The sequence below is a fragment of the Hermetia illucens genome, chromosome 4 (assembly GCF_905115235.1).
Source record: "Hermetia illucens chromosome 4, iHerIll2.2.curated.20191125, whole genome shotgun sequence".
NCBI classification, from domain to species: domain Eukaryota; kingdom Metazoa; phylum Arthropoda; class Insecta; order Diptera; family Stratiomyidae; genus Hermetia; species Hermetia illucens.
In genome coordinates, this window is record NC_051852.1 from 104,375,167 (window position 1) to 104,384,997 (window position 9,831).

A 9,831-nucleotide genomic window follows, 5' to 3' on the forward strand; every position below is an offset into this window, starting at 1 on the left:
ATCAACTTTTAGAAATTGATTAAAAAACTCCCCTTAAGTTCATCCTAAGTGTACGAAGACAGCCTCGTGCATACACATGCCAGGTTTCATGAAAATCCAACTATAATTGGGAAAGTTATAGCAGTTCAAACTTATCAATTTCGTGCTAATTAACAGGATCCTAAGCCATACAAATAAGATGCTGACGAAATTCGAGTGAAATATTAAAATTCCATTCAAGAAGAATCTAATTCTCTCTAGCCCTTTTTTATATTTGATGTTGGTTAAATTGTTGGCATTTGCTAATAATATTAAACTCAGAGTGTGAAGCGTATGAGGTTGACTATTTCAATACAGAGCTTTCCATCAAATGATTTATTTAAATTACTTTCTAAAAAATAGATGTCAATAGAATTTTTAGCTATGTGCCACGAAACTGTCAGCCTCCTCACATCTTCTTCTTTTTCTTCAGCCTTCGCAAGCGGGGTCGGCTCGTCGTGATCGGTTTCGTCATTTTATTTTATCAAATGCCTGATCAGGATGTAATCGCGGATATCGATCGCGGATATTCTCATTTCAGACGTGATCAAAACGTGTCACGCCACCAGTGCAATGCAACATCTTCGTCCCCATTTCCGCAAGACGCCGTTCATTGTCCTTTATAGACACCACTGAAACTATAGAGAGCGACAGACGGACGACATTGCAGTAAATTTTAGATTTGGGACGTGCGCTGATACGTCGATCACAAAGAACACCAGTTGCGGAATGTCACTTCATCCAGGTGGCGTTAATGCTTGAAACATTTCATTACGCAGTTCTCCATTGGCAGATAGCATTGACTCGAGATATTTAAATTGCTCAGTTCTTTCAATGGCAGTAATCTGCCCCTCCAGATATTTAAATCCCTGAGTTCTGGCAATGGTGGTAACCTGCCCAGAACTGAGCGATTTAAATATCTCGGGTCAATGCTATAAGCCAATGGAGAACTACGTTATGCTCCTCACATAGGGAAACACAAAACCTTTTATACCTGAAGCGTCAAGCTTCCGGTTTCCCGACTTGTTTTAGAAATGTTTTGTGAAGAACAGGGGAAAGATGCACCATAGATTTATTAATATCTTGAGCGTGCATAGTAAATTTTCTAGTCCGATCGCATAGTTCGTTATTGAAATACAGAGCAATTTATACACCCATCTCCAAAAAAAAGGTGTTTTTCTGCTGCCACACTAGAGAGCGCTGCGATCACCTTAGAGAAAAAAAGTAAACGGCATTCTAAAGTACAGACTTAACTACATCCCGCAACCCAGGGTTATTAAAAAAAATAAAAACTAAATTTTTGGCACAGTGATAAACTTTTTTTTTTGAATTTTGGTGTTTTTTTATGCCTTCTTCAATGAATAAAAAAAAATACTGAATGAATTGCAATTATCCTAGTTTGCGGACCGTAGAAATATGTTCTGAATAAATCATGAAAATTTCAAAGAATTTCGTTAGATAGATTTCGGGCTATGGTGGCAGCCGATTTTCAACATGCGGTTTCGAGAAAAATGCATTTAAAAAGTAGAATGCGATTTTTAGCCATAAAACTTAACTGACCATTAATCTGCTATACCTAGTCCACAAACCTTAGGTTTCTTGAAGAAACTCATGTATAGCCTTGCCTTCAATTCTTGTCCTTTTAGCGAAGCCATTCGAATGTCATTCGGACCGATAAATACGAGCTTTATTACAGCGATCGACATAAATCTAGCATGTGATTTATCACGTGTTTAACACTGTAATTTCCGAACGACTCCGAATATCAAAAGATCACTTTGTCCATATATTCTACACTATATCTAGATACGATTGATGCCAAAAAAAATTCGATTCCGCGGATCCGACACACAGGATGACCCCCTTAAAATCCACACCTCTATGACTTCTTGTAACAGTAGATGATAGTTACTTACCCGTTACTTTTAATTACTGGTCCTGCGGATGCTGGATATCGAGGGCCAAGAGCTCCTTTGTCCATATAAAAGTTACTAGTATTGGGTTTTCGAAGCTCTGAAACTTAGCCCGGCTTCTACAGTGATTTTTTTTCCATACCATAGCCATTTTTTATCCATTTAGGGAAACTTTCACCTACCCCGATCGTATCAATGGTTTTGAGAGTTAAACATTCTCCGCGGTCAATTGCCCTAGGAGTCCCTTTCGTGGGGCTGATCAATTGCTAAGAGGCCTCGGTAAAACATAACAAGCGGAATGAACAACATCCTTATGCTGTTTATGTGAGAAAGCACAAATATAGCTACATTAATACATCATAAAAGTAGACGGAGTTACACAATATTTGCATTTAAAACATAGCTGCTGGGTCAAACAGGGCGGATTCCTATCTAGATTTGTGCATTACTGATGGGTGCTCAAATTTCTATTTTAAGAACCTTCAATGAAAATTAGAAATCCTTATAGAAGTTTTGGAGGAAGCGTGTGCATACCGGAAGCTGAGTTGGCAAATACATTCTTACCCAAAGTGTTAATTTTTTTTTAGCCGCGGTCGTCAGCGATATTTAACGGGTCGCTTACGATACGGGGAGTGACGTTCCGAGGTGCGAGTGAGTAATTCTGACCCCCTAGCTGGCAGTATAACTGCGTCCCAGGTAGTAGCCTTGCCTCTTGGTGAAGAGCAAACCGCGAAGGACTGGTACACGTCGGGACACACTGGGAGTCGCCGGAGTCGACGACAGCTCTGTGTTGACGGCGATGGGGTGATGTGAGTCTAGCTCTGCCAAGGTGGTAGATGTGACGTGTATTTGAAGTCGCCCCTTCTGGTGTGCATTTAACCGGTGTTACTAGACCGCGTTGTCTCGAGCGAACCCTGATCCGCCCATGAGTTCATATTAGCTCAAAAAAAAAAATCAACGAAATATCGGGGAAGGAGAGAGAGCTGACTGCGTTGGGGCGCAGCACAAAAATGCGTCGCTCATCTCAACGACCAGCGAAAGAGGTAGCGAGGGCCGAAATACTCGATCTGACACCGGGACGCCCAAATAAAGAGCAAGTCTTACCAAGTGGCGTAACTGACGGTGCGGGATAGCAATTCCAATACCCTGTAGTGTCCTTGTTCCGGAAAAAAGCCCAGGCAGAATCGCTGGTCCTGAACACGAACCGAGTGAAAGTGAAGTCAACCGTCCTAGTTAGAGACGAAGAAGAAAAGCTCATCAGGAAATGAGCAGCACTAGTAAAGCGTATGTGGTTGGTAATGTCAGCAAAGGCATCAAAAATGGGCTAATGGAAATGGAGGAACTACTGGACCGCATCTCCTTCTACCGGCGAACGCAGCAGAAGATCCGCGGAAAGCAGAAATAGCCGCATTTCCCGCTGAGAACAACGCAAGCGCAAAACGGTTCGCAGATAGCCCATTGCAAAGCTCGAGTGCAGAGATGGGTAGCTTTGCGAGTGGCGTCAGCTTATCGCACTGTATCAGAATCGGTCGTGATGGTGATCGCGGAAGTGATCCGCGTTGCCCTCTTTGCTAAGGAGCGAAAAGCTATTTACACCCGCAAGGGCCAAAACTTAAGAGGGTCAACGCACCCTTACCGAATGTCAACTCTCTTGACAAAATGAGCCTAGAGGTAGATGGACTGCGCGGCCCATCGTCAATTTAGACCCGTGGTTGAACCGAACGCATGGTGAGGTTGATTAACTCTTATTCAACTTTTAAGTGGGCATGACGATTTTCAGTTTTACCTTCACGAGATTGAGAAGGCGCAATTTCCTGATTGTGTGTTCTGCAATGGAGTGGCGGATGACGCTGAATACACCTTTTCTCGTGTTAAAGGTGGAACGGCTTTCGTTAGCAGTTTTATGCAGACGCAGGGAGTTCTCTCCAGATAATATTTTCAGAGGAACGCTGGCAGATGGAGTCGTGTTGCGCATTATGTTCGGACTTTTTTTTATTGCAAAGAAGATTGAGCTCGGCTGGCGGAGGGACTCGTTGACAACGGTTCCCTGAACTAACAACTCCCGTCCTACCCTGGCCTCCAGTTGGTGAAAGGTATTCCCTGAGTCCAACACTCTGTGCGTAAACGCATTCACCTACCTTACACCCAAAAAAAAAAAATACATATTTTTTCTTGGCAATGCGATTTTGAAATTAAGTCTGCTGGGTTACACCTTTTTGACCCTATTAGCCGCCTTTTATGGCAAGTGGAGAACACGATGTGTTTTCAATTTATGGGAGAGTCACTTAGTGAAGTAAATTGTTATTACTATTATCATAACTACTTGACTACGGCTGGATGTTCCCACATTGACATCAGATATACCGGATTTTCTAGTAATTTAGAGGGTAGTGACTCTTCCTTCATTCATTTTTAACTATGCTAGAAAGCGTCGACAGTGTCTTTGCACAAAATTAGAAATAACTTATAAGGCAATAACCTTCGAATGGAGTCGAAAAACGCAGCATGCATAACTTCATTAAATGCTATTTTCTTTTCTATGCTCTTAGATACAGTTGGACTGCTTTTTCTAGATTTATTCTATCATAGCTATTTACAGACAATTCTCTTTTTTAGGATTACGCTCATTGGATGTCGATCACATCATTTCCCCTTTTCTGATGGGTTATTTATGTATCCTAGGAATTCAACGAGAAACGAATGAACTCTTTATGAGGAATCTCTTTCAATTACGTATTTCGTCGCAATCAAACTTGAAGCAATATTGACTGCGTGACTTGCCTTACAATCAGTCATGGATATTTGCGGTAAAAATCTGGAAGAGACTGAAACAAAAGTGCGTTTTGTGAATGAATCAAAACCCAGCGAGAAGCTAATCAGCTAACTAAATCGTATGTACGTATTCGTACGTTTCCTAAGTTAGCCTAAGAAATGGATCATGAAATTTAATTGAAGTAAATGAGTTACCAGATCGTTCTCTCTTAATATGTGGTTTTCTTTTATCATATCATCATATATCATACTGATAAGAGCTCTTCTTCTGAATATCCATTTTGCTTAAAGCAATCAAAATATAATTCTCTGTTTATGTTCCTGAAAGCTTTTTGAAATCAATAAAGAGAGGAGAATGGGCATATACATAAACTCCGCACTCTCCACTATATGATTCATAGAGTTCTGATGTAGTCTCTATAGGAGGCCCCATCTGAGCTCTTTCTGTCGATTAGGTTTTGGAGATGTTCTTTCCTGAATTCCACTATTATCCTAGTTCCCCATTTAACAAATGCCCTTGCTCGTTCCGAATTTTAACAATTCTCTTCTCAGAGATCATCACCATATCCCCTTCCCCCTCATAATCGAGGATGATGAGACTACCAATAACCAACGAAAGGCTTATGCCCATCGACAAGATCCTACTTCACGCAGTGTATGGTACTGGAATTATTTTTATTTGTTGAAATTCCTGCTTTCCTGATCAGTGAAATGGTAAATTTTATTTTGTCATGGTGACGTACTTCACGGGCTTTGTCGTGGTATTAGATTTCTCGAGTCTAGGTTGCCCCCATTCTCTGGTGGGTTATTATTTTGTTAAGGAAAGTTGTACTGTGTTCTAAAATAACTATTATGCCCCTTTTACCGATTATAGTGTACCTATTAACTATAGTATGTCAAGCATGCATTTTAATATATTCTCTACTTTTACCCGGGTACCTCGAACTACTTTTCACAAGTTCTGGACATTGTTCCAGAAGATTTGCGGAGGTTTCGTCATACTTCGCACCAGACCTGCAGCTGTATTCCTGGTGAGTTCGCCGTTCCTCTTCACTTTTTAATGTCATAGCCATGAGCCCGTTTCCGATTCTACAGAAGCGTTCTGATCAGTGTTATTGAAGCCGAAAAATTATGGTACTAAAAATGATTATGAACGCACTTAGGATCAAGCAAAACGAAAAGATTGTCACCCCTACTGCTGTTGTATTTTGTGGCATACTCATGTATAACGTGTGATGTGATTCCCACTATTACCGGTACACTGTGAAAAATTGTTTTAGGTAAGAGGAGGTTGAAAGGCGTTCAACTAAACACGTTGGAGACGATACAATTAAAAGCCCAAAATAGTAATTCCGGCGTAATACATATAATACATAGAAAGTAATGAAACTGAACCAAGTGTAACAAAAGTACTATCACAATAAGAACAAGTCGGGAAACCGGAAGTTTGATGCTTCAGGTATAAAAGGTTTTGTGTTTCCCTATGTGAACAGCATGACGTAGTTCTCCATTGGTTTATAGCATTGGCCCGAGATATTGAAATCGCTCAGTTCTGGGCAGGTTACTGCCATTGCCAGAACTGAGCGATTTAAATATCTCGAGTCAATGCTATCAGCCAATGGAGACTGCGTAATGAAATTGGCCGACTATAAAGGACAATGAACGGGACTTGCGGTAATGGGGACGAAGATGTTGCATTGCACTGGTGGCGTGACACGTTTTGATCACGTCTGAAATGAGAATATCCGCGATCGATATGGGTTTGCATCGATCGTGGAAAAACTGCAGGAGAGGCGTTTTCGATGGTGTGGTCACGTAATTCACGCTAACGAGAATTCAACAACCAGTATTGGTCAGAACATTATAGTCAATGGTAAGCAACCAAAAAGCCGCCCAAAACGCCACTATTGGACACTGGATGGGGATTTAAAGGTTTCGCGATTACATCCTGATCAGGCATTTGATAAAATAAAACGACGAAACCGATCACGACGAGCGACCCCGCTTGTAAACTGAAGGCTGAAGATAAAGGAAAAGATGTGAGGAGCGACGAGTGCACGACAGCTCCGTGTAATATAGCTAAAAATCCCATTGCCCTCTATTTTCTAGAAAGCGATTTAAATAAATCATTTGATGGAAAACCCTGTATTGATAATAGTCAACCTCATACGCTTCACACTCTGAGTTTAATATTAGTAGCAAATGCCAAGAATCAAATATAAAAAAGGGCTACCCCTAGTACACCTAGGATGAACTTAAGGGGAGTTTTTTAGTCAATTTCTAAAAGTTGATATAATAATATACTATTAGTAAATTTATTTGAGTGGATACCGGTATGGGACATCTCGCGAAGATTAAATTTCACCTAAGTGTTTTATACAAAACCTTAAAAGGGGCTGCAGATAAACAGATTCTTCATAAATGCGGCCTTAACATTTCAGGCGAATGTCAATTATTCCGGTTAATTAAGACGCCAGCATCTTATTTGCATGGCTTTGGAAGCAGTAAATTCACGCGAAATTGCTAAGTTTGAACTGCCATAACTTTGGCGTTAATGGCCAGATTTTCACGAGATTTAGCACGTATATATGAAATATTGTCCTCTATGCTGGTACATTCGGAAGTCCTATGATGAATTTAAGGGGGGTTTTTCAGTAAATTTCTAAAAAGTAGTAATATACTATTAGTAAGTTTATTTGAGCAGATATCGGAATGGGACATATTTTGAGGCCGAGATTTCATCTAAGCGCACCACCCTGATTTTTTTCGGATTTTTAGGTTGAGTCCTGAGTCACTTTAAGTTCGTACATTTTGACTCCTTACTCACGTACTTTGCAATTTGCAAAAACTAATGTCAGTTTCGGAAAGTAAAAATTGAGACCTTTCATTTGATACCCTACACGACTATATCCGGTGAAAAATCCCCCCTTTGCATGTATGGGGAGATTACAATGTCTTTTGGAAACCAGTTTTTGAGGAGATGTGGAGTTCGACAAATGGTAAAAACTCTCTACCAGGTTAAGATTTGCTGATTTGAAAAGCATATTGAGCCGGCGTGGGACACTACACAATAGCCATTTTCGTGTCGAGAAGGAAGTGTGCTTGGGATTGTTGTCCTACTTGAAGACAAATGGTTGTTCTATGCCAAAGGTGACAGCGCAGCACATTGGAGGAGACTTCCTTTACATGTTCTAGCTAGTAAACACTAATGTATTTATTTGAAGCAGCAAGTTAACTGATTCCCACTACCAAGTTTGACGATTGCATGTCATGAACTTTAAACTTCGTATTGGCTTACCTATAAACATACTGATATTGAACCCACTTTAGTTTCGCTAGACCCACACAGAATGCCACACGTCTAAGATTCCTATAACACGCGCTTTCACAAATATATACCTGAGGTGGCATTTTGGAACAAATTAAAACACAGCTCATTAGGATATACATCTTTTTCATGCTCTAATCAATAAATACCAATCTATTCATTCTGGTCGCTTTGGTTAAATTTAATTGACTGTCCGAACCATGCTTGAAAGTTGCATGTATGTCACGAATTTTAAGTTCCGCATAGGCTTATCTACAAAACCCAAATATTTACTTTTGCCAGACCACAAAACTAAATAACCAAAATTTTGATAGCATGCTCTTTCATAAAGGCAGACTGTTTACTAAGTTATTTTTGGAGGTAAACGTAAATTAGTACTTTTAGTACTAAAAAACCAACACTGGTTCTGGTCCCTTTCTGGCCAGTTTGTCTGCTTCCGAATTATTTTCTAACCCAATAAGGCCTAGGACTCACAGTATCTAAACCTTATTGTGCAAGTCGGGCGTGTTCATTCTCAAGGCATTTCCATAGCAGTTCGGAGTTCACCCGGTCGGGGCTAAGTGTTTTAATCGTCGCTTGGCTGTCTGTCAGAATAGCAATGTTCTGCTCCTTATAGTTTGTTTCGAGGTCGAAGAAGGCACATCTGTCTATGGTGTATATTTCCGCCTGGAATATACCAATGACCGCGCAATAAACCTGTTCCCTCTGTTGTGAGGGATCCGTCAGTGTACCCGGTAATTAGTTGCTGGATTAAGCCGTATGTCACTGCCTCGCTATCCCTGTTTACTCTGTACGTGTTTCAAACTTCAACTTTGGTAACTAATTCGGAGTACCGCTTAGAGAGAATATCAATTGTCTTTCCATTTTGGCAGTTCCCCGCCTCACAGATACGCCCGACCATTCTGTAGATCGTCCTCCTTGCCTTCATCTGTTTATGCAGATGGAGAGGTGTTAATCCCAGAAAGATCTCCAGGGATGCCCTACTGATACATAAGCGGGCTAGTCTTCGAAGTTTGTATAATTCTCTGGCTGTTGTACTGAATTCAGTTCTTTCTGCCTAGATTACCACGCCATAGGTAATCTTAGGCCTTACTATGGCAGTGTATATGGCAGTTTCGGTTGACCGTCCTGCCCGGTAGGCTTGTTGACACTGATGTAGAGGACCTTACCCTAACTTCCGAGTGTACCTCTTTTGCTAGTTTCCAATTCTCTTTTTTTCTCCTTTTGATCGTTTTGGGTCTGCCAGGTAGGATGTTGTCGCCATCCGTGGGGTTGGAATTTGGGGAATGAGTTCTGAGGAGCAAATGTACCCTGTCCTCCTCATTTTTGATAAATGTCCCATTTTCCTTCTTCAGACAGACACAAGATATTGTTGTCTTTGGCTTTAGCCTTGCCTTGTTGATTTTTTGGTTTGTTCTATTCTTTCGCAGAATTTTCTGAAGTTGTTCCGTTTTGATTCCTTGATCGCGTTGCTATGTCAGTCAGTGCATTTCTGTACCTCGGCCAGTCTCCGATTTATTTTGTCTGGTTGAGAGTTTTCGGAACTCATTCCGGCTAGATTCGTGTTCCACCAGGGTACATTCATTGATGACTTAACTGCCTTAGCCGGGCAACTGGCCTGATATTCGTCGATGACAACTTTGTTGGAGTTTTCCACCACTGTTTACTGTTTCAGTTCGTTCCTGATATCACCGCCCCTTTGTAGATGAGCCATGTTGTTGCATAGGAGTGTTAATCCATTCTACTTGGATTCCTTATTATTCTTTTTCTGAGTCGTCCTCAATATCAATTGAGTTTTGC